This window comes from Gossypium hirsutum, chromosome A13 (genome assembly GCF_007990345.1).
Source record: "Gossypium hirsutum isolate 1008001.06 chromosome A13, Gossypium_hirsutum_v2.1, whole genome shotgun sequence".
Classification (NCBI taxonomy): Eukaryota; Viridiplantae; Streptophyta; class Magnoliopsida; order Malvales; family Malvaceae; genus Gossypium; species Gossypium hirsutum.
The window spans coordinates 27,635,675-27,643,364 of record NC_053436.1 but is presented as its reverse complement, the minus strand read 5'-3'; the positions used below and the strand labels follow the sequence as shown (position 1 = coordinate 27,643,364).

Genomic DNA, 7,690 nt, shown 5'->3' with positions numbered 1-7,690 from the left:
TTGCTCTTAAGCTTAAGTAAAACAATAGATTTGCTTAAGTACTTAACTAATATTATTCACTTAACAATCACATTTGGCAATCACATATCATTTAATCTACATCTAAAACAATAGATTTCAATATGTATCATATTTAATAAAACATGCCATGATTCGATTTCATGCTTATTTAATCATATGTTAACACATCTCATTCAACATATCACATCAGTAGTCATTTGCTACATTCGGATATAATCTCCATATGAACACCGTCATTTACATTTCGGTTCAAAAGTCATACATAAATATCACATATCCATTTCATCATTCAAGCTTAACCCATAGTGACCATTCAACTATAAATCATATACATAAATTATTTATCACACAACTTAATTCAAGTAGAACCAAAAGGTCACAATTCATCTAATATACACATATCAAGGCATCATCAATTATATACTAAAGGTGACTACTCAAAACTTACCTTGGATTTTATCGAATAACTACGGATTGACTAATCGATTAGTTTCGCTTTCCCTTTATCCAAAATTGGCTCCTTATGCTCTTGAGCTTGAATTACACAAATTTAACTTATTGTTAATCAACTAATCAAGCATTGTATCATGAACATATTCGGCTTTCACACATTTTAAACATAGTAATAATTGTGCACATTAAAATCAAAATGCAATTAATCCCATACACAAAAATATGGGACACTTCACTTCCATCTATTTAGATACACGTTTCACATAAGACTATTTCATGCTTTCTATCACCTAAACAAACAACAAATTTTCCAATTAATTTCTTGAGTCCATATTCGGCATCTATATCCACAAAAACACATTAGCCAATTACTATAAATCATCTAAACATTTTTCACTTAAATCACACATACATATCATGCTAGCACATAACACCATGATTTTGTCCTAATTTGGACAGCCAATAATTTAAGTATTACAGCAGCATATTAATTAGCTAAGTACCATAAATTTGTCCTAATTTGGACAGCCAATAATTTACAGCATTACAGCAGCAAATTAACTAGTAATAAACTATCTTAAGTTCTATTTTAACTCCCTCATGCAGCAACCAGACAGCATGCAAGTTAACTTCCAACATTCGGTCAAAGCATTTAAATAAAAGAATATGCATGCTAAATTTCCAGCATTTGGACAACATTTCAACTTGAAATTTTCCAGCCTTTCACCTTCAATATTTCGAATATTCAAAAGCAAAAAGAAGAGTACAACTAATCAATTAAAATTTTTGAACATAATTCAAGGTATATGTTCAACTAAATATTCATGTTAACTCATAATCAATAAGATATTAAGTAGAAAATAAAAACATTATTAGCATGCATGCTATCTACATACAACAACCATTCGACTTCCATCTATTATCAACCCTCAATACACAAAACATCAAAACCAACATCAAAGAAATATAAACATCCATGACCAAATGTCATCTTCATCCATTTACAAAAATTTTGCCATGAGTTGACTTCTATACTTGATGACCACTCCAAATATACAAGGATTTTCAATGAAAGAGCATTAAACATACCTTAATCTATACATTCACCATAGCCGAATGCCTTAGTTTCATTTCCATTTTCTTTTCTTTATGGTTTTCGGCAAAAATGCAAGAAAGGATGGGTGTAACTTTGTTTTTATCACCATCTTCTATTATATTTCATTTTAATAAGCCAATTACTAAATTAATCTTTGTAATTTAATATCAAAACCTTTTAAATGGTGGTCCATTACCGTCCACTTACCTATATAGTGGCCAAATATCATTTAATAATTATATTTCTTCTTTCTTTCTCAACATTTGGCAAGCACAAGGCAAGGATGTATGGCTTCCCCTTTTTTTATTTTAAAATTTAAACCATTAACTATTATAATATAATATATAATGCATATATGGCTATTCAACCATCATCATGGCCGGCCACTTACATAAAAATGGGGAATTTGACATGCAAATCCCCATATTTTAAGCCATGCAATATTTGACCACTACACTTCAACCTACCACAATTTCAATATTTTTCACATAAGTCCTTTTTAACTAAATTCACATAAAAATAATCAAATTAATGCATGAAACTTTCACACATGCATTTACTCACATTATAAACACGGAATATATCTTTTAATTTCTTATAGGACTCAGTTTCGTGGTCCCGAAACCACTTTCCGACTAGGGTCAGTTTAGGGCTGTCACATAATCCATGGTTAGGACACCTTCGAAGTAGGTCCTTATATCTCTCCCATGCATCGTAAAGAGTTTCTAAGTCCATCTGCACAAACGAAGAGATATCATTACGTAATTTGGCTGTTTTAGCCAGCGGAGAATATTTTAATAAAAATTTTTTGGTCATTTGTTCCCAAGTAGTAATTGACCCTCGTGGTAACGAGTTCAACCACTGTTTAGCTTTTTTCCTCAATGAAAAAAGGAATAACCGAAGACGAATGGCATCGTCAGAAACGCCATTAATTTTAAATGTATTGCAGAATTCTAGGAAATTTGCCAAGTGAGTGTTTGGATCTTCATCCTGCAAACCATCAAACTGATCAAATTGCTGTATCATTTGAATAGTGTTAGGTTTTAGTTCAAAATTATTCGCGACAATGGCAGGCCTAACTATACTTGACTCAGTTCCTGTTAAAGTAGGTTTAGCATAATCATACATAGTACGAGGAGCAGGATTCTGATTTGCTAGTTCAACAGGTATCGCAGGAGGTAGCTGATTGTCTTGGTTTTCAGCCATCTCCTCAGTTGGGGTTTGAATATCGTCCTCTTGCTCGTTCTCTATGTATCTTAAACTTTGCCTTATTTCTCTTTGGTTTCTGCGTACTATGCGATCGATTTCTTCATCAAAAAGTAGTGGTCCTGACGGGTTTCTTCTAGTCATAAACTATAAATACTTGCCAAGAGAAAGAAAAAGTAAATTAATAAATAATAACAAAAATAAAGTATAATTAACTTGCAAGAAAAATAAATGGCTAAAGTAATATAAATTGAGTGTTCCTAATATCTTAGTTCCCCGGCAACAGTGCCAAAAACTTGATCGTGATATTCGGTGATAAGTTTTATAAATTTATAATTAATCGTTCTTGAAACTAAATATTATCACGATGAAGGCAAATGTACCTATCGAATAGTAGTATAGCTTTAGCAAGACCAGATTGTCGAACCCAAAAGAACTAAAAGTACTAGTAATGACTGTCTTTTTATTATCTATCCTAAGAATAATGGGGTTTGTTTTAACTAACTAATTAACTAAACTAAGAATTCACAGAAAATAGAATTGGGAAATACTTTTGGAAAAACGATTGAATTAAGACAATACCTAACGAAAAATCCACCTAGACTTTTGTAACGCCCTCATGCCCGAGACCGTCACCAGAGTCGAGCTTGAGGTGTTACTAGACTTAATTTATCATTTAAAGAATTTTAAATCAATTATTCCAACCTTTGCAATAAACTGTCAATCTGTGACACAGTAGCTTAAAAATTCATATCTCGAGTTCCAAAACTCGAAATTAAGATCCGTAAATTTTTCCTGAAACTAACTTAAAAATTCTTCGGTCCCTTGCTTGCGGATTTTGTCAACTAGAGTTCTGTGAAATTTCATCAGATCCATACCTTGAGGAATCAAGGGTACAGGTTGAGGAATCGGGGGAGGTGGGGGAGGTTGTGCATTCGGGTTCGTACGAACGAACTCAGTGTACCAGGCATTCATCATTTGGAGAAAGGCTTCCCGAGCCCCTTCTCCTCCTCCTTGACCAACAGTAGGAGGTGGATTTTCAATCGGCACCGCCCCTTCAGCCGGAGCTGGTGCATTACTCTCTACATCATCAATCATAGCTGGATTGGGATCCATTTACTATAAAAAAATCATTTAAAAGGTCAGAAGTCGTCACACTATCACAATTTATATATAGATATATATGGCATGGCATGTATAGCAAAACCCGTACATACAACACGTTAGTCCGAGAACCGACTAAACCTACTCTGATACCACCAAATGTAACGCCCTCACACTCGAGACCGTCACTAGAGTCGAGCTTGAGGTGTTACTAAACTTAATTTATCATTTAAGAATTTTAAATCAATTATTCCAACTTTCTCAATAAACTGTTAATCTGGGACATAGTAGCTTAAAAATTCATATCTCGAGTTCCAAAACTCAAAATTAAGATCCGTAATTTTTTCCTGAAACTATACTCATATATCTATCTACTAAAGTTTTTCTAGAATTTTTGGTTGGTCCAATTAGTACAGTTTATTAGTTAAAGTTTACCCTATTTCAGCATTCGACTGCTTTGACCTCTGTTCACTACGAACCACTTTTCTCTTTGTACAGAACTCAAAAAACTATTTTGTTTATTTTTCGTAAAACTAGACTCAATAAGTAATCTGTACATATAAAGCATGACTTATAATTATTTTTTTAAAAATTTTAGTGAATTTCTAAATTCAGAACAAGGGATTCAGAAATCGTTCTGGCCCTGTTTCACAAAAATTTAAATATCTTATAAAATATAACTCATTTACCTATTTCGTTTCCTTCATATGAAAATATACTCATATAGATTCGATTCCATAACTTATTCGTCATTTAATTCCATTTCTACTATTTTTAGTGATTTTTCAAATTCACATCATTTCTACAGCAATATTCTGTTTTATAGCAAATTTTACTTTACTATCAATTTTCACGGACTAAATAGTATTTTAAATATACATGACATCAAATATGATTTAGATTGGCCATTCCAATGGCTAATCATTTACAAACCCTTTTCTTACCAAACCATAACCATATCATAAGATCATTTACACAAATTGAGTATAGTGCTATACATGCCACACTCAAAATATACAAGCCATTTTACCAATTTAGGGCTTCAGATAGTGTGAATGAGCCTTCGACCTATCCCGATTCTCAAGCCGGCTTGTCAAAACTACAATGAATGAAAACGAGGGAGTAAGAATAAATTCTTAGTAAGTTCACATGCAAATAACAAGTAACATGATCATGCAATCCAACATAAACATCATTAAGACACTCATGTCATAAGAATACTTTCTATCTTACCACTTGCCAAATTCTCAACCAATGATTAAACTCATACCTATTCATTTTCACTTCTTCAACACGTTCCTCATCGAATCACTTTCATTTTAAGTACTCTCTCTATTCTCTTATGATTCTCCCGTTGAACACATTGGAATATAATTTCGGATACGCGGATAGTGTGCACGTAAGTGCTATACTCATAGCTAAACAAGCTCAATAGCTTCTGAAATCTATGTATCAAGCTACCATGTAACCTGCCCATAAACGAACTCGAACTCAACTCAACGAGCTCCGGCATTCGCATCCATAAGTGAACTTGGACTCAACTCAAAGAGCTCGGATGCCTAGTTACATCTCACGAAGTCAGACTCAACTCAACGAGTTCGAAACTCAACCATCCTAGTGACATGTCACTTGTACCCTAATCTATTCCCAAGGTTCAAATAGGATTCTTCTCAATTACACATTTTGATCCCCTTCTTCGAAATATAGAAACCGATATTTGCTAGCATCTCATACTTATCAAGTTGTTCATATAATTTGCATATTATCAAACAATAATTCACAAAGCATAATATTTCATGGTAATAAATATCATATCATATAAATAACATTAAATCACTTAAAATAAAAATTATGTTACTTTATTTACACATAAACTTACCCCGATACAAAAATTTTAGCAATCGAGCCTATTCCTCGTAAACTTTATTTTTCCCTCTATCACGACTTCAATCTTGTTTCTCTTGATCTATAATACCAAATTAATTTATTTAATACATACATTCATTAAAACAGCCCCTAGTACGAACTTTGGAAAATTACCATTTTGCCCCTAAACTTTCACATATTTACACTTTTGCCCCAAGGCTCGTAAATTAAACCTCATCCTATTTTCTTATGTTTTATGACATGCTGATCATTTTTCCCTTCTATAGCAACATCAAATTCACACTCTAACATGTACTTATGAATATTAGGTATTTTTACCGATTAAGCCCTTTTTCTCGTTCACGTAAAATCGAGTAGCACAAGTTGTCTAACATAATTTAAGACCTCATATTATATCATAAAGCACCAAAATACACAAATTTCACCTATGGGTATTTTTCCAAATATGAACCCTAGGTTGAATTATTGCTAGCATAAGGTAAATCAAGCCACCGGGATTCCAAAAACATAAAAATCATTAAAAACGGGGCTTGAAATCACTTACTATGAAGCTTGGAAGTTGAAGAAACCCTAGATATGGAGAGAGGTAAGGTTCGGCCAAGGTAAGAAGAAGATGAACACATTTTGGCCTTAATTTCCCTTTTAATTAATTTTAATTACCAAATGACCAAAATACCCTTAATACCTTTCTTTGAAAATTTTCATGTACAAGCCCATTTTTGTCCAAAATTTTAGAAATTGGTCAAATTTATATTTAAGACCTTCTCATTAATATTCTAAAGCAATTTCATACTAAAAACTTCTCAAATGCAAGTTTTGCAAATTATTCGATTTAGTCCTAATTTCAACTTAAGCCCTTTGTGCATAGAATTTTGTCACGAAATCTTCACACAATCATGCAATCATATCATAAACCCCAAAATAATTATAAAATAATTATTTCTATCTCGGATTTGTGGTCACAAAACCACTATCCCAATTAGGCCCTAATTCGGGATATTACAACTTCACTTGTTATTTGACTCTAAATCGAACAATTTATTCATTTAACTTGATCCGTAGAAATCCCTAAGTTATATTATTATCCCTCTAGAGACTAACAACGTCTAACCCTAGGTTGAATAATTGAAATCTCTTTCTAACTAACTTCCTAGGGTTGCATTAACTCACTCTATGGATCCCTTTATTAGGTTTCACCCTAATCTGGAAAAATCTTGTCACCCTATCTCTAGGCACGCAATCAACTCCGCTAATTATGACAATTATACTCTTAGACAGGGTCTATTCCTCCTCTAAATAAGAGCTTATCTTGAATCAATTTCCTAGAAATATCAAAACAAGAATTAAGAACACATAATTAAGAACAAGTCAAATATTTATCATACAATTCAGAAAATAATAACAAGATTCGTCTTAGGTTTTATTCCCTTAGGTATTTAAAAAATTTAGTTCATAACTAAAAAGGAAAAAATCTCAAAAGAATAAAAAATACAAAACATAAAGAAAACCCAAAACTCCTAAAGGGAAATTGAGGGGAGATCTTCAGTCTTGATGATGAATGCTTCTGAGATGGATCAATCGGCTTTCCTTGAGTAGTTCCCTGCTTCCCTCTTTGTGTGTGTCCCTTCCTCCTCCTCTAAGGTGTATTTATAAGCTTTAGAATGCCTAAAAACCCTCAAAATTGGCCTTTTTCAAATTGGACTAAACTTGGGCTCGGTAGGGACACGCCCGTGTGCGATTGCTTAAGGCCGTGGTCAAGCTTGTTAAATAGGCACGGGAGTGTGGTCCACCCGTGTGAGTCGTGCTTCAATTCTGCCAAATTGACACGGCCGTGTGGTCTGCCCGTGTGAGGAAGTCCAGGCTGTGTTGATTTCGTGCATTGGCCCATTTTCTCCTTTTTGGCCGGTTTCTCATTCCTTTCGC

At 33.3% G+C, this 7,690-nt stretch overlaps 1 non-coding gene across 1 annotated transcript; it reads left to right on the top strand.

Annotated features, from left to right (window-relative positions):
* Positions 1–2,231: 2,231 nt before the first annotated feature.
* LOC121212973 (small nucleolar RNA R71) lies at positions 2,232–2,337 on the top strand. Its single transcript, XR_005908343.1, has one exon. It is a non-coding gene; the product is annotated as a small nucleolar RNA R71 (small nucleolar RNA).
* The last annotated feature ends 5,353 nt before the right edge of the window (positions 2,338–7,690 follow it).